Source organism: Garra rufa, chromosome 11 (assembly GCF_049309525.1).
Source record: "Garra rufa chromosome 11, GarRuf1.0, whole genome shotgun sequence".
In the NCBI taxonomy this organism is placed as follows: domain Eukaryota; kingdom Metazoa; phylum Chordata; class Actinopteri; order Cypriniformes; family Cyprinidae; genus Garra; species Garra rufa.
Window position 1 is genome coordinate 4,140,605 of NC_133371.1, and position 19,237 is coordinate 4,159,841.

Genomic DNA, 19,237 nt, shown 5'->3' on the forward strand with positions numbered 1-19,237 from the left:
TGTATAAATTCAGACAAAAAGTCTCTGAAAGTCTGGAAAGTCATTATTTAAGTAAATGAATACATGTTATATATTAACATGCACACTCTGAAATGATCTCATAATTTGGCAACATAATGAGGAATATATTCCAAATATATCTAAATATTCAGAAATATAATATTAATGTGAACACAGTCACTAACAACCACTAAAGCGTGCATTTGTAAATTGTATTAATGAGCTTTATGTGCTAAAAATCTCAATAAACTACTGCTTAAAATGTCAAATTTTCACTGCGCGCTCAAATTTATTCTAACTTATTGTACTGTAAATGGATTCAGTACATTAACCTTTATTTGTTACAACCATAGCAGTAGATTAAGGAACTTAATTAGCTATATGTAACATATTAAGTGTACAAAGGCATCAAGTTCTTAGATTCTTTTACATTTTAGCATTCTTTCTCTCTTGGGATCCCTGCAAATTTACCAATGTAGTATTTCAATCCTGGGTAGTGCTGAAGTCATAGAATCCAGAAAATAACCTAAATTAGAGAAATGCTGGTTTATGATTTTTTTAAATAACAAGTAAACATATGCATTAGCTGATCAACGTGTGATGTTAAGGCCAAACGCTTGTCATTGCCATTTGTGCTTTTTCCTTTTGCATGTTCTTAAACTGGCAACCCACACAAGCTTTAATTCTGGGAAAGAGGTGGGCGACAGAAACAACTATCTCCAATATTTTGAATCAAAATTGCTGTACCTATTTTAACTGCATGCTGTATTGCTCCTTTAATGCATTGACGTTTAAACAAAAGTTTAGAGAAACAGCTTGGGAATACTGCTTTCTTCTTCTTTCCACCTAGAGGAGCTTTAAAATATTATCTCTGTAGCCCCTGTAGTTCAGATCATATTGATCAATAGACTGTGACCACCGGCCTGCAGACAGCCCTTGATATTTACAGAATTAGCAATTGGTTATATAAAGCAATTTTATTTTATAGTGAATACATAGAGAGTTTGATTTCTGCGAATAATGTTAAAGTTTAGCCTCCAAAAAAATCAATGCCATGATTTTGACTACTTAAGTTAAAGCAATTATTTTGTTATGCCTAATGTGAAGGGAGCACTTTCCTGCCAATTGCAGCTTAAAATCAAAGTGTAATAAGAACAAAAAAAAACTCATTCACAATATTTATTTCAGTAAGGTCAGTTTTAAGATAAGCCAAGGCAAACTAAATAGAAAGGCAGGTAAGCTTTTATTGAGGATCTTCAAAAGCAAAATAAAATTGTACAGTCAGTCAGTGTTAAATCTTAACTCGACATCTAGCTGCTGGGAGAAAATGTGAAAATATTATGTGTCATTCAATATGGAATATGGGAGCACCTGCGCTCATTCTACTCACATTGTCAGGCTTTACACATGTAGACTAATTTGATGAACTGTCACTGTTATCCCATTGTTCCAGATTTACCTGCTCTAGCCTTTCAGCGAACGCTCCCCCAAGCAGTAGTAATGATAACAGACAACTTAGACAGAAAGCACTGAAGATCTTTCAGATGAAAACTCATGCTTCTTTGTGAAGGTCACAATAGTTTCGATGGGTCATTTCAGAGGGGCTTTGTAGCTGAAAAGACTTCTCAGTTTATATGAATAATAAAAAGACATCTATGACCCTCCGTACTCTAAGTCAACCCCTGCTGTGACAACATGAATCAGGGTTTGGTGAAACTAAAATGATGAGAGACAACATCCATAGTCAGAGAAGATATAAATGAAAAATCACTATGTTATCAGATTAGTTGGAGAAAATGTTATGCTTTATTTCCATCATTTATAAGGAAATTGCATTTTATTTTGATGTTTCCTTTGCAATTTCTGTTCTTAATACTACAGAAAATGACATCAAATTTATACAATATGATAGCTAAATATAAAATGTCAAAGTTGGAAATGCATACGATAAATATGTAGATAAACAAATGGATGGATAGATAAATTGCTACTTTGTTGAGAGTCCAAGTTGTCAAGTATAATCAGTTCTTGACTCTTAGACTCATAGGCCCGGTTTCACAGACAGGGCTTAGACTAAGCCAGGATTAGCAGATAGTTCAATTAGGATATTTAAGTAATTTTTATAAACATGCTTAGAAAAAAAACATTACTGGTGTGCATCTTGAGACAAAACAATGACACCGATATATTTTAAGATCAGTCAGTGCAAGTTTCTTTCAGTACAAACAGCTCAGACTTACATTTTAGTCTAGGACTAGGCTTAAGCCTTGTCTGTGAAACCGGGCCATAGAGTGTAGATTTGGCTATAGAATCCAGTGTTTTATTTATTTATTTTTTTGTTTTGTTTTTTCAATTAACAGTTAGAAACACTATCTAGCGTGAAACTATTAAGCAGGTTTATTAGCATGAATTAATACTAAAATTAAATTAAATACATAAATAAATAACATCACGTTGTGATCGACGCATGCAATATTTGCATCTGATGTTGTGCCCTGTAATGTGGGTATAAATAGGCAGTAGGTGCAACACATTATCAAGATTTCGCTGAGGAGCCAAGCCAGTGACCCGGCCACTCAGTGGTGGTAAAGCAACTGTGGCGACAAGACATGACATCTCCATTCCCTTCTTCAGTCTGTCACTTTCGACGTCACACCGTGACTGATGAATTGGGAATCCCTATCAAAGTGCCACTGATGCTACTCCTTCCAGTGCCCTGCATAAGCCTCTTGATCCCCCTATTATAAGATAGGACAAGGTTTACGCAGAGAAGGTTGATCACTGTTGTTCCTGCACAACCCCATCGGTGACACTTGGATGACTGGGAAAGCATGCCCTTTCCACTGGAGAAGGAACGCTGCGGAAACCACATGCTCCACTAAGTGGAATTTACACATATGCACTAACCCCACAGGACTATATAGTCTCTGGGTTTGCGCAGACCCAGTTAGAGAGGCTACACCTCCCTAGATCAGGCTCTGACAAGGGAAGACACAGGTTTAGAAGCCATACCGTGGAAGAATACATATGGGATTCCCTCAGGTTCACTACATATGGGCACCCAACCTACCACCAGTTTTAAAAAAAAAATATAACGAATAAAGGCCTGGTGCCAGATTCTCCATTATGTCTTGCTGCCGCAGGTGATGAAGGAACTCAACAGGGTTTGTCCAACAGGGGATGCTCTAGAGAAAAATAAGCATGCACTATTACGGAGCCAGGGCCTCTTAGTGATTCTACCCGTTTGAGAACACTGGAGGATACTGGCTCAACATGAAGGCTACAGAGCAAGGGGTGCCTCCACGACGTGAAGACACAGGGATACAGGGACAGCCTCAGGGCAGGATCTTGTACTGATACACTCAACATTCAAATGCAAAGTGCAGGAACAAACTGTGTCAAGGGAGAATCGAGACATGAAAGTATGTGCATTGGCTCCTTTAGTTTACACTCGAAGTAGGTCGGTCTTTCTGGCAAGATTGTCCTCTAATGACGTCGAAAGTGACCGACTGAAAGGAAACTGTTAACCAAAATGGTTAAAAAAAATTATGTGTGTATATATTTATTATATTATATTTATTTAAAAAAATAAAATAAAATACAGCCAAGAAGGAAAAGCCATGTGTTACAATGTTAGGACACCCTATGATTCAATTGCCTGTAGATCCACTATTAGCAGCAATAACTTGAAGCATTAATTTTTCTGTATGACTTTATAAGTCTCTCACATCATTCTGGAGGAATTTTGGACCACTGTTCTTTTCAATGTTGCCCCAGTTTATTGAGGTTTGTGGGCATTCACTTATGCACAACTCTCAACACGGCATTTGAGTCAGGATGAGCTCTGGACTTTGACTGGGCTGTTGCAACTTCTTGATTCTTTCTTTTCAGCCATTCTGTTGTAGATTTGCTGGTGTGCTTGGGATCATTGTCCTGTTCCATGACCTAATTTTGGCCCAACTTTAGCTGTCGGATAGATGCCCTCACATTTGACTCTAGAATACTTTGATATACAGAGGAGTTCATGGCTGACCCAATGACTGTGAAGTACCCAGGTCCTGTGGCTACAAAACAGCCCAAAATGATCAACTGTCCACCAGCATGTGAAAGTTATACGAATTTGAATGAATTTGCTGGGATGTCCACTCCTGGAAGGATAGTTGTCTGTTTTGAATGTCTTCCACTTGTGAATAAATTTCCTCACTGTAGAGTGATGGACTTCAAATTGTTTGGAAATGGCCGTATTACTCTTCCCAGATTGATGGCAGCAACAATTGCTTCCCTAAGCTCCTTGCTGATGTCTTACCTCCTTGGCAATATGTAAAAACATACCTGATGGCTCCTGATCAGCAAACTGCCAAAATAGAGGTGCTCACACTTGCTGATGATCAGTTAATCAAATGTATTTGATTAGCAATACCTCAGTGCTACTTACCCTATTAATTCCAGTGTTACAGTTTTTCTCAATTGCTTAAACACATTTCTTGAAATTGTGCCTCTTATTTGCGAAACTCTAAACACAAATCCACAACTCCTAACTCAATTCCCCAAACTTCCTATATTGAGGTCAAAATGAAGCTCTCCACTCAAAACAACTCAATCTTGCTGAAAAACCAAACTTTTCTCTCAGACATGACACACAAATCCTCAAAAAAACACACACTACAACACAGTTTTACACACTGATGAGATAAATTCAAAACAATACTACAAAAACAATAAAAATAAAAAACTTTTCACATGATAAACACAACAAATGTATGCATTTGCAAGTGTTTTATTTCTTAATTTACAGTAATGTACTGTAGAAAACAGAACAAAACAGCAAACAACAACAAAAATAATTATTCTGCCCAACATCCTGTGTTTGGTCTGGGACAGGCCAAAGAACCTCTTCAGCATCACAGGCTAAATTAGTCCTGGCCAGGCAGCAGGGGTCAAATCCTCTTGCATGCCTGATTCTACCCTGGCACCCATCAACTAAAATATATGAGACTGCTTGTCTTCTTTCCCTTGCCCTTCCTGTCTCTTCCATGTTGTCGTTGTCGTCATCATCCTACTCCTTCTTCTCCTCCTCTTCCTCTTTCACCTCCTACTCTTCCACTTCAAAATTACACATTACTATAGGTGGGATATTGATTGAAAAAGACTGAATAGGATTCAAAGTTACACTTGTACTAGTGGTGTGACAAAAAAAAAAAAAAAAATGCATTACAACGTCATTGTGAAACAGAAAAGAAAAGGAAATATGGGCACAAAGGTGAAAATAAAAATGAGAAAGCCCACTGTCAGAATTTGTAACTCCTGCGTTGTCCTCTGTCTATATATGCTTTCCAATTGAAGGTTCATGAGATGTGCCTTTGAGCTTTTTCAGAGAACTGATTTATCATTGGTTGATCTTTATTATCTTCATTAGTGAAAGTCAAGATTCACTTGAATAATTCATGGCAAATTGACAAAAAGTCTAATAGAAATGTGTAGAATATATGATTGACAGTTTATGACAACTAGATAAAAAATTTTGCATTTAGGTAATGACTTATACGATGGGCTAATGACTTGATGTTTTGAGGGGTGAGACTATTACACAGAGAACTATATAATACATTTTGAGCAACATGACAATAGCAACTGATAATGTAGGAAACCGCAGACAAATGTATATAATCAGTTGTATGAATGTGCCAAAGCAATCACAACTTGATCAAAAGAAAGAGAAGCTTTTTATGATGTGCACAAGAGACTAGATGATGTGGATGTTGAACAAGTAGTTTTGGCAGTTTCATTTCTGATCTGAGAAATGCACCAAAGTGACTGAGAAACACTGTACGCTGACTTTGGCTCTTTTATCTCCATTGAAGATTCTGATTGGTGTGTGCTAAATTTTGACTCCTAGTGTTTCCAGTTGGGTAATTGTGTGCTAATTGAGCTCAGACTTCGCAGACTTGAGTGAACAATATTGAATGCTTGTGCTTTCTAAATGACCACATGGTGTAAGCACTGAGAAATGTAGGGATTTGTGTGTAGAGTTTTGCAGTAACAGTTCACCAAATATAACTCATGTGTCAAAGCAGGGAATAGTGTTTAATGTTTAGGGAAATGGGTGTGCTTTTTGAGAAATGGCATTATAGTTTTGAAATTTTAGTTCAAAAGACTGGTTATAGTGTTTTAGCAATTGAGAAAAACTGTAACAGTAAGAGTGTCCTAATTAAAAAAAAAAAAAAAAACTGTAACTAAAAGTAAACTATATAAATGCACCAAACATTCTTGTATTAGGTACATAGCCATTTGCTCAAGTAGCTGCGAACAATTCTTGAATTCATGAAGTTTAATGAGCTGAAACAAATCTGATCTTTTTAAGGGTGACAAAACTTCTCTTCAGAAAGTCTGAAAGGGCAAAAAATATTTGACCACGGTTGAATTATGATGCCCAGAGTTTGACCTGGCCTCAAGTGATTCATTCCAAATTGGCTGGCCTGCCCTGACTCGCAAGTGCTGGTTCGACCTGTTGCTCTCAGAATGCACAAAACTAGATACTTCTGATACTAATATTGTTTCCGATTAATGATATTCTGCATGAAAAATGTAACATTACTACAAGACTGCAACATGATAAGACAGTGTAACAATTATATACCAAAATCTGTTGGTCGGAATATCATAAATTCAAATCACATCATATTGCATAAAGACAAAAGACTTGCAAAATACTAGCTAAGGTCTTCATATGACTGCGATTGGCTGATTACCCGGTCAGTGTAATAATGCCCACATCTCATGCTTGTGAACCTGGCTGAATGGGTTACACTAGAGGAAAAGGACTGACTAATTATAAAGTAAACAACTCAGCCACTCAGAAATCATCACGTTCAGTCACAACTGAATGGAAATGAACATAACATTACTTGAGATGATCACTGTCACTGTGAGTTGTGACCATCATTACACTTTTAGCCTTTAATGAAGCAATGGTCCAAAAAGAAGCTCACTAATAGTAACTTTGCCTCCTCATTTCAGAAGATTGTCAATACTACAGTGACAGCATACTAACTGCTGGTCAGACAGTTGTAGTGGATTTGGTTTTCAACTGCAGAATGGTGTCTGTGTTTATCTTCCTGAACATTCAGTGTGAATATTGATTGGGTGAATGATAAATTCAACACTGAGTGTAACAAACTGTCAAGCACATTAGAGAAAGATTTAAGAGATCACCTCCATCTCCGTTCTCTTACTTCCCTCAAAATAAAAATTTGTTTATTCTGGGCAGATATCCAAGATTACCAATTACCACAAGCAAAGATAGATATATTGAAATATGGTACTAAAATTTAAATGTGATGTTTTCTGTAAAATGTGACGTATTTCTGTATAATAATTCCTTACTGGCTACATATAACCATGAATGAGTTAGTATTTTTTGCTCTTGAAATAAACGGTGTGGTGGCCACCCACTGTTTCTGCATCCTGAAGTTCTAATCAAATTTTCTGAGAAGCAAAGTATTGCACTTCAAATTTAGCAATTAAATAGGGAATACTGTTTCTATGAAAGCGTGTACATGGTCTGCAATAATGCTTAGGTACATTTCAAAGTAACATCCACATGGATGGCAGAATCCAAATTTTCCCAGCGGAATATTGCCCAAAGCATCACACTGCCTTCAACAAACTGTGATGCACTGTGTATTCTGTCATCTTTCCATCAGAACCAGCATTAACTTCGCTCCTCACATGCATCAATGAGCCTTGGCCGCCCATGACCCTGTTGCCAGTTCACCACTGTTTCTTCCTTGGACCACTTTTGATAAATACTGTCCACTGTAGACTGGGAACACCCCACAAGAGCTGCAGTTTTGGAGATGCTCTGACCCAGTTGTCTAGCCATCATAATTTGGCCCTTGTCAAACTCGCTCAAATCCTTATGCTTGCTAATTTTTCTTGCATTCAACACATCAACTTTAAGGACAAAATGTTCACTTGCTGCCTAATATTTTATATTAGGCAGTCTTATATTATATTTTCATTTTTTTTCGCACGCTTATATTATATTTTAATATAAGAGTGCGATGTTAGAGCGATATCAGAACTCCAGTATCATTTTATAAACATTACTGTATTTGTGTCACAGAATATAGTTTTAAGGTGTTTTCAGGCGAGAATGTACTTGTTTATAGTTCAAATATGCAGTTTGTTCATAAAGATAACATCTATTTAAAAAGTTTGTGTCAATGTTTTCAGATATGAGAGCTCCAGATCGTCAGTGGTCATTCTGCACTCATGAATCTGCCCGAGAGCGCCTCACCTCAGACAGATCTGAAATTTACAGCTGGCTCTGATGTCTCTGTAGTGGTTAAACATGAGATATAATTTGTTTTGGGCAAATCTAACGGGCAGTCTTTGGTCTCAGTAATCTTTTATTTGTTCCAGAGCAAGTCGTTTTGGCAAAATCCCATCATGTTTATGTAAATGCAATGTTGTATATCAGAGCACTGCCTGTGTAATTTTGACTGAATTGCCTAGCAACTTTTATGATGGCTGTTGTTGTTGTTTATTAAATGTTATTATTAAATAAATAATATTTATATACATAATAGTATTATTTAATAATAGTGTTTAGTATAGAGAAATGGTGCGTGTGTTCGTGATGGTGATTGTAGTTACATTGCTCCGATGTTAGATGGCGACGAGTTTTTATGAGTCAGCAGTAAAGACTTTTACTTTGAAAAAAATAATGCAATCATAAGCGGAAGTTATTTTTAGTTTCAACATCAGCTTAACACAGCTAACAAATGCACTGAGCAGCGCTGCCTACAGAAATCACCCTTCACAAAACCTTAGTGTGGTATATTTCTGAAATCTTGGTTATGATGAAACTAACGGGCAAGCAAATCTCATTTCCAATCAACTCTAGGGTAAATTCAATTGTTTTGTAACATAATTTTGTCTTTATGACTGCCATACCCTACTGAGCGTGGGTGACTCATATGATTTATACAGGCATTTAAAAGAAAAGCAACTAATGTGACCTGTATAACAAGCAGAAATGGCTTTGCGTTACGTTACGTTACGTTACGTTACGTTACGTTACGTTACGTTACGTTACTTTTGCGTCTGCATCTCATCTGGCCTAGGCTTCTAGTTTTCACCTAAACTTCTATTTTTGGCAAATGTAAAAGCCCTTTCACACCAAAAGTGAAATAAATAAGCCTCAGGCTGAAGGAAATGTACACTCACATCTGTACAGTAGAAGGCACAGCTCAAACAAACCTTTCAGCTGTGCTATCATTCTTGATTGCATGAAAAATAGGATGCAAAAGATAGTTCAACACTCCTCAGAAATAATAATACAAAGATATTGGTTAATAAATTGGGATTATATGCATAACGGATATTTGTGTTATTTAACATTTAATTATTGCAGGTTTGCATCATATTCTGAGTTTGATATACTGATACTGAATCTGTTTTTGTGCAAGTGAGATGAGTAAATGCATATTCACATTCACAGTAATCATCATGTTCACACAGCACACACTACACCTCTGCACTTACTCCTAAATTTCCTTAGCATGGGGAAAGCAGAGCTGTCAGTCAATAAATGGAAAACAAAATAACTGGTAAGTGACAGTTTCTTTTAAATTAAAAAGTAATGCTTCACCTTACTAATTTTCTGAAACTCACATTACCTGAAATGCATTACCCCCAATGCTGATTATTATTTAATTTTCTTTTTCATTGATTGACTGTCCTATAATGGGATAATATACAAAAGGTGTGATTTCTTTAAAAAATAAAATAGATTAATCAATCAATGAAATTATTCACAAGCATTAACATGCCAAAAAACATCATGTGTTTTTTTTTTTTTTTATTATTATTTGGAATTTAAATATTTTTCTCAGATCATCCAGAATGTGAAATCTCTGTTTTACATAATTTAAGTTTATATTATTTCCAACTAGTTTCATGCAGCAGTACTGAATCACACAAACTGCATTTGCATGGTTTAGAAATTGCGTAGAAATAAATAAATAAACCACTCTCTTAGATGTGATCTTTAACCTCCGGCCAATAATGAAACCATTTTGTATGAAGGTTTTAAAAAGCATTTGAGATAAACATAATATGGGTGTCAAAACATACACGTGTAGCATGAGCTCAAGGCTAAAGGTGTCTGGAGTACTGAGAGCGTGTTTATGGAGGGGATACGCAGGCAGAGCTCTTCCAGCGGGAGGCGGTACTCTTAATGAGTGTAGACAGTCTATACAAGGTTATCTCCCTGGAGAGCGAGAGTGTAAAATGGTTTTCTATCCCTGCAGATGAGTCCCTCGGTTTTCCGTTAGCTTCTCAGATGAGAGTGTACGGTGTGTTTGTGGGTTCATATGTCGGAGTCTGTGATGTTTGAGAGGACCTCATGTTTACGTTTGTGGTTTGGGGTGCAATTTAAAGGCAGCTGACTCACACAGCATGCTGGTTCAGAGAGGTCAACCAACTAGAAAATAGTATGCGACCAAATGTGATGAAATGTGTTAACAACTCTATCCCTTTGTCCAAAAATACATGCTTTCCTGCTGCACAGTATGCAAATACAACAATGTCTGAATACTCAGTATTCATGATACAGTAAGCAAACAATATAAAAATGATCAACTGCATCCACTGAGATTATGAAATGTGTAACAAGTGCACATCCTGGTAAAATGTAAGCCCATGAGGGCTGAGGTGTTTATTATGACATCAGGACAATTGGAACAACTTGATATTGTTGTACTTCTTTATCTTTAGTGTGGCTTAATGCACCACAATTTTTTTCTACTTTAGTTGTACAGAACAGTTGTTATGCATTTTGTGTCTTTGTGCTTTTGTTTTGTGTTGGACTTTTTTAGGGCCTGTTATGGCACAACTAAGAATAGGAAACTTTAAGGCATTTTGGCTAGTGTGTTTTGGGAGCTTGAAAATGCTTTTGAAAGCATGTTTCAAAGTACTTTTTTTTGATGCCATGTGCATATGCTTTGCATATTCAGTCTATAGAAATGTGTATGCACACACATGCGTAGAGTTTCTTTACAAAGTGACATTGCCAACTACTGGCCTGGCATAATACAGCATTTTTCAGTTGTTTTTGTGGATCTATGTGAAAAGGGATTCTTTTGACAAAGTTGTCACTTCTATGCAAAACTTTTCAAAACCGTGAAAAAAAGAAGAAGAAAGAAACAGAAGAGAAACAGTAGTAAGATATTGTTTATTAGCACTGTGTCTTAATAAATTCATCACTCCGTCATCTGACTTTTGAGGTAAATGGAGCACAGCATTAGTTTGCCCTGCTGAAAAAAACACACTGTAAAAAGTTGTCACCAGTTTCAACTTAAAAACGTAAGTTCAGCAGCTGCCTTAACATTTTAAGTTAAATCAACTTAAAAGTACAAGATGTTTTAACAAATTTTATTGTCGAGTTGAAATAACTTGAAGTTTTAAGTTGATTTAACTTAAAAATTTAAGGCAGCTGAACTTAAGTTTTTAAGTTGAAACTAGTGAAACCTTTGGGGTTTTGGCCACTTTCCCAGCCTGACCACGCTGGTCAGGCTGGGAGACCACCAGCTAAAACCAAGCTAAGACCAGCCAACCAGCCTAGGCTGGTTGTAGCTGTTTTTTTTTTTTCTTTCTTTCTTTCAGCATAGCAGCTAAGACCAGCCTGCTGACCAGCTATAATCAGCCTGGTTGACCAGCTAACCCCCCCCCCCCAATATTTTTTTTTATTTTTTTTAAATATTTTTTTTCTCAGCAGGGATGTTCCTGGTATTTCCAAGTTTATGGGTTGCTGTTTTGTATTTTTATTTTGGTTTCAAATAAATCATCTTCATGGGCTCTCCTTCGTTTCTAAGTTTACCACTCACTACAAGAGCAGTTGGAACTTTCTGCTAAATGCCTCCTTTTGACAAGGTTTTTGAACGAACTATCCCTTTAAGGCTTATCATTATCAGTCAAGTCTCCTGAAAAAAAAAAAAAAAAAAAAAATCACCATTTATTGAGAAACTTTGTGCTGCCAACCACAAGCAAATGCCTGGAAAAGCAAGAGAAAATTATACAAAAGCATTTGATAAGGGACACTCCCTTATCAAATCAAAAATCCATCCATTCCCTGCAGCTGAGCTCCTGGTCACATTTGATGAATCATCTAATCCTCTTCAGCGAGCCTGCTTTGGGTAGCGAGCTGGGTGAGATGCTTGCAGATATCTTCCTTTACCAGCTTGCATATTCATCACTCCGTCCATCCTCCTCAGCAGCCTGTCGATACGCTGCTCCATTCCCCAAACGGACTCGTCACCTACAGGCCTGAACCCGGCCACGCTGATTTACAGTGTCTGCGTGCCGCCGCTATCTGCCTGTGTTATGATCCGCTCCGCCACGCTCCGGTGGCCACGGCATGCTTCGTCTCGCTTGTAATTCTGTCTAAAACAGCACCTGTGAGGTTATGTCTCTAAAACATTGGTCTTGACACCACTGTGGAGGACTGATACTCAGACACTAGCAATCTCACACAGACAGAGGGAAAGCTAAAACTGCGTCTGAGCTTGATGAGGCAGAACAGGCAGAAAATACATTGTAGATACGGCATAAAATACATTGTGATCTGATAGGACTTTTCCAATTACCTGCCACTGGAAGTAAAGCTTTGATTGAGGACACTTGCTGGGTTTTCTCTTCCCTGACACATCTGGACCTGAAAAAATCAGGCGATTGCTTTGTTTTATTGATAACTGACCTTATCCCCATTCTCTGGACACACAATTTACATTAGTTGAAAGTAAAATGAATGGAAGTCTGCGAAGGATGTGCATTGGCAATGCCATGACAATATTTATTGCTTCAATATGGTAGGTAACAGAGCTATTAAATCTAAATGTCCGGCCAGAACTGTACACAATCTGTCCGTCACATCTCTGCTTTACAAAAACCAAAAAGGAAATAGAAAGGGGAAGACATAGCTAAATGCAAATAATAAACACATAATAAACACACACACACACACACACACACACACACATATATATATATATATATATATATGAAAGTAAAATGAATGGATATATATATATATATATATATATATATATATACATTACCTACTGTGCATATACATTACCAAAATAAATAGACAAAAAAGCATAGCCCCTTGTGCTGTGCTGAAAATCCTATATCGAATGTGATGTTTCCATTCAAAAACTATTAGTCTTTTAAAAAATGTTCATAAATATCTCATTATTATCACCAAATCTTGGATTCAATCTTTTTGTCAACTTGTTTTCTTTCAGTTAGCACAGGTTTTTTTATTTCTTTTTAGAATTGATTGATTGTAGGTGCTCAAATCTAACACGAACTAACAATGAGCTAACAACTTTAAAACTAACATTAATAAAGATTAATAAATAGAATACCATATTTTGCTTATTGTTGGTTAATAGTAACTAATGGATTAAATAATGTCAACTAATAGGATCTTAGAGTAAAGTGATACTAAATTTTCTGATAAATATAAAATAATGATTAACGTTTTGGAAAAAAATAAATAAAATATCCTTTGCTACTGACATTTTTTTTAAGTTCCAATTCTTGCTATTAACTAACTCTACACTCTTAAAAATAAAGGTACTTCACAATGCCATAGACAAACCATTTTTGTCTAAATGGTTCAATAAAGAACCTTTAACATCTGAAGAACCTTTCTGTTTTACAAAAGGTTACTTGTGTTGAAAGGAGGTTCTTTAGATTATAAAAACGTAAGAAAGAGATGGTTCTTTAAATAACATTTGACTGAATGTTTTTTTTTTTTTTTTTGTGGAACCAAAAATTATTCTTCTATGGCATCGCTTTCAAAGCACCTTTATTTTTAAGAGTATGACTTTTCCCTCAGTTTTCTGCTTATTAATAATTAGTAAGGTAGTTGTTAAGTTTAGGTATGGGATATGATTAAGGGATCCAAAATACATGTGCTTTCTAAGTACAAACAGCCAATATAAAGCATTACTTAAAAGAATGTTTTGAGCATTTTGAGTGATTCATTTGAAATGCATGTTTAATTGCTTGCTTTTAATAAAAAGGGGAGGCTTTTATTTTGATACCCTTGACAGTTTAGGCTAATGCAGTAACAATATACCACAGCATGGCTGATGGTACACTGACTGAATGTCCTCCTAGAACTTGATGGATGTAATGCAAAAGCTAATATTACTCATAGTTAATGAAGTCTGTCATCAGTACATAACAAATGGCACAAACAATGCCCAGTTTAACAACTTAATAACAAAGTCTTCCTTGTGTTGACTTGTCTGGGACACATTCTGCTTTGTATTTAGACATTACTGTGTGTTATTTACAAGTGAGAGCACAGAAGAAGAAACATGAAGCATTAATTAAAAAAAAAAAAAAAAAAAATGGTTAATAAATTTCTGCTGTTACAGTTTATACCCTCATAGCCTGAACATTCACCAAAGCATTTACTATTTATACTTTCCAGAAGAATCTAAACTCAAATCCATTTGTTCCCTCAAAACTCTGTCAACTAAAAACAAGCCTTAGTTATGATAGCATTAAACCAAATATTTAATTTCTAAATATTTAAACCCAATAACAATCACTGCCATTAAGTGCCATTGGTTGATTGAGTTGACTAGACAGGGCAAATATCCAATATCATGATATTAAGAGTGTTTGGCAAACATTTCTACTGTTCAGAAAAAATTACTTTTGTCACTTCACAAATAGTTAGAACAGTTAAAAGTATGGTAAACAGTTATTCTATTGTGTATATTTAGCTATTAGTTTCGGACGTAAAGGTCTTTAGGAGAAATAATAAAAATATGATTGTTGACATTTGGCAACAAGATCCCAAAAGGACCCCAATTTAGACTACTAATTGGCTTGCATGGTAAATATAACAAATGTAATAAATTAAAAAAAGTTTCTGCACTACTAGTCCCATTTAGCAGAACTACAGTACACACATAAAATGTTTTCTTTTTTTTTTAAACAACCTTTAAAAATGTGCCTTTTGCACTTAATGCCTCCTCCAACTCCAACACAATGGTATGCAAATACATAGGTTGACAGGCAGGTAGTATATTATTGCATTTGGACAGAACATTTTATGGCCCTAAACCTTCCACAGAAGAGACATACAGTATGTCACAGCAACCATTTTAGTATATCTTCTCAAGGGACAATACTATAGAAATTAAACTTGGATATACAGTATTTTAGACTAGTCAGTGTGCAGCTTGTATAGCAGTATAGATTTACTGTCCTCTAAAAGTAAGTACACCGTAAGTGAACTTGTCCAAAGTGTCAATATATTGTGTTAGCATCATTGATATCTGGCACTGCCTTAATCATCCTGGACATGGAATTGACCAGAGCTGCACAGGTTGTTGCTGGGATCTTCCAGACCATGATGCTACCACCACCATGCTTGACTGTAGGCAAGACACAATTTTTTTGGTACTCCTCACCAGGGCATCGCCACACATGCTGGACACCATCTGAGCCAAACAAGTTTATCTTACAGTCTCATCAGACCACAGGACATGGTTCCAGTAATTCATGTTCTTGGACAGGTTGTCTTCAGCAAACTGTTTGCAGACTTTTTTGTGAGCCAGCTTCAGATAAGGCTTCCTTCTGGGATGACATCTATGCAAACTGACTTGTTGCGGTGCGTGGCGTAAGGTCTGAGCACTGACAAGCTGACCTTCTACTTCTGCAACCTTTAAAGCAATGGTGGCAGCACTCATGCATTTGTTTTTTTGAAGCTAGGTTGTGCACCTGACGCACAGAACGAGTCCTCGATTTCGTTAATCATCCCTTGCAAGGCCTGTTCCGAATGGAACCCATCTTGGAAAACCTTTGTATGACTCTGATCACTGTAGTGTAACTCGGTTTCAGGGTGCTACTGAACCTCTTATAGCCTTCGCCATCTTTGTGGAGAGCAACAATTCTAATTCTCAAATCCTCAGAGAGTTCTTTGCCATGAGATGCCATGTTGAACAGTGGTTAGTATGAGATAATTTTACTTAAAGCACCTAATTAATTGCTCTAATACAAAATACACAAATTTGTATGGTCCTGTCAAGCAGACAAATACATAAACATGATGAATAGGACATGTGACTTTGCATGGTTAAACAACATACTGCTGTTATCACTTAGGGTGTACTCACTTTTGTTGCCAGCTATTTTGACAATAATGGCTGTATGTTGAGTTATTTTCAGAGGACAGTAAATCTATACTGCTATACAAGCTGCACATTGACTACTCTAAAATATATCCAAGTTTCATTTCTATAGTATTGCCCCTTGAGAAGATATACTGAAATATGGATGCTTGAAAATGTGAGGGGTGTACTCACTTTTGTGAGATACTGTACAGACATATATCTTTACTATATATATATATAATATTACTGTATCCTTACAAAATAAGTGTGGAAGTCTTATTAGAATTCATTTGAATTCATATTTTGAGTGTTTTGGCAAATCTGGGCTTAGTTTGAGGCATTGCTTAGATCTTTGAAAGAGAAAATCTATTTAAACAGAAATCTTCATGTGCTCTCCATTTAATCTCACTGCTGTCATAAATAAACAATAAAGATATTAAATTGTGATTTGTCCTGTGGGAGGTAAATAAAAACAATAACACACACATTTCTGTCATTATGTATTATGCTGCTGATTTAGTTGTCTATTAGCATAGCTCTCAGTTCCCTAAGTAACAAATGATCTGAAAAAGGAATGCATGGACATGCATAATTTAAAACAATTAATCTCATTTCAGAAAATTAAGAACATTTTCTTGAGTCACAGACTCAGTACATCTTAATTTCAACAAATCAACTGTGCGTTATGTGAGGTGATTTGCTTAGCACCGTTTAATTGGAGTTTTTAAATTAAATTGGCTCTCTTGAGGTGCACTGTTAAGACAAACATCTGAGACAAAGTTGAAACTTAAATGAAGCAGAACTGAGAATTCCATTAGGTCTCTAGAGCAATTCTTACACCTTTTTTTCTGCCAGTTTCTTGAAGTCATTTTCTGGAGCCATCAAATGTATGTAAAATTCTTATGGAGTAACTGACAGCCAGTTTCATGTCATCATTCATTCTCACATCAAAAATGTCTTCAGCTCTGCACAGTAGGGCTTTAATGGGGAAATTCAGAGCGTAAGCGATTGAACATAAGCTAACACATTATTTTTAAAAGATAAATGTTCCTATTACAGCAATAAAATATTGAGGCGCTTGCCGAAAAACTTCACTTAAAAAAAAAAAAAAAAAAAACATTTTAAATGTGATTCTTAACAAGATTGAAGACAGGGAATCTGTCTTGTCTCCCTCCCTCTCCCTGATAAAGAAGTAATTGATGTGTGAGGGATTATGCTGATGCCTGGAAGGGAATTCATTTTGTGATGAATAAGAATTTCGGCTGTTATCATGTCTTTTCCCCTCTAATTTCCCTTGTAACTAAAGCAGAGCGGACGTGTAGTCATTACTCTCTCATTATTAGAAAGAACTCGGGTGCAGTAGAGCTTTAAAGTGCAATGTAAAAGAAGATTTTTAGATCAACTAAAAAAAAAAATGATTTAAGTGGTTATTGTAGTTTTTTTGTTTCACTTTTTTCAAAGTTCTTAAAGGTGCCATAGAATGCATTGAAACAATATTTTAAATTGTTCTCTGATATCTACATAGAAGGCATATGGCATAGGAAAGGGCGAAAAATCTCCAGAAACACAACGTTTTACAAATCCATTTACAACCCTAGGATTTGTCCCTAGAATGAAATGGTCTGCTATTCCCTTATTTGGAAGGTTTGTGAATATTAATGATGAGCTCTGCTCTGATTGGCTGTTTCACAGAGCTCCTCATCTCCATAGCTCACACATGGAGGAAATATATATTTAATTACGGAGCTCTAGCTGCTTTTAATATGCGGTTTGTTGAATCTGCCGTTTTGAATCTGCAACATTTTACTCTCACTATTGTGATCGCATGTGCTCTGTGTAACTGTGTTATACTGCAGCGACACGAGTACTTACCACACAAGTTTTGATGCTTGTTAGGAATGCTAAAGATCTGTAAATCATTCACCATCATCAGCGCAGTCATCTCTCTGTTTATGTGGTAAGTGAAATATTATGTACTGCAATGTAACAGGCTACCGCTAGCATTAAGCTAACCATGTCCCTTCAGTGGCTCGCCTTTTGGGCTATGCAAATGTTGGGGGCGTAACTATTAACGATTGCGACTATTGCGTAATAATCGGTGTTATGTTGGAATTGACTTATTTTTCAGTGGTCTTTTGCAAACACCAAAATTATATAAGAAGGAGGAAATGGTGGTGTTCATCTCCATGTACTTAACTGTTATTATTCAACTATGCCAAGGTAAATACAGTTTTTCATTCTATGGCACCTTTAAAATGTTTAGAATCACAACTAATGCATTTCAGTGCAGATTTTTTTTTTTTTATTATTATTATTATTTATTTTTTTAATTGTAATTTGTATTACAATTTACATGATATACTGACACATTTTTCATGAAAAACATGAGATTTCATGTTGATCTATTTAGAACCACATATAAAGCAGAACTCTAATAAATTGGTATGTATACATCAGTAGTATTCAAGAAATCTTAACCTTCATGATGTTGTGTTTTGGGGGATTTTCTTTTTCCCAAGAATATTAATGATATTGAATTTTTTTCCCCTCTTTTTGGAGGCGATTTAATCTTTTTTTAAAATCATTGTTTTATTTTGATTAGCACAGAACCATTCAGTCAAAGGTTCTTTAAAGAACCATTTCTTTCTTACCTTTTTATAATCTGAAGAATCTTCTTTCACCACAAAGAACCTTTTGTGAAACAGAAAGTATCTTCAGATGTTTAAGGTTCTTTATGGAACCATTTAGACAAAAAAAGGTTCTTGAAGCCTAGTGTAGGCCTACTTGTGCAATAAATTTGCAAGCTGAGCTACATTTAGCATGCATTATGCTACTGTAGCTGTTATATTCAAAATAAAATATACAAGATCAAATGGTTCTAGGACCACCGTTGTATTAAAGACTGCATTACGCTGGGTTAGGTATATAAGATAGTAGTCTCAGCCTCAGACCTCACGCCCACGGAACATTGGCTAAACATCTGATGCATATGGTACACTTAACTGGAAACACTTCAGGAATGTCGAAGTCAT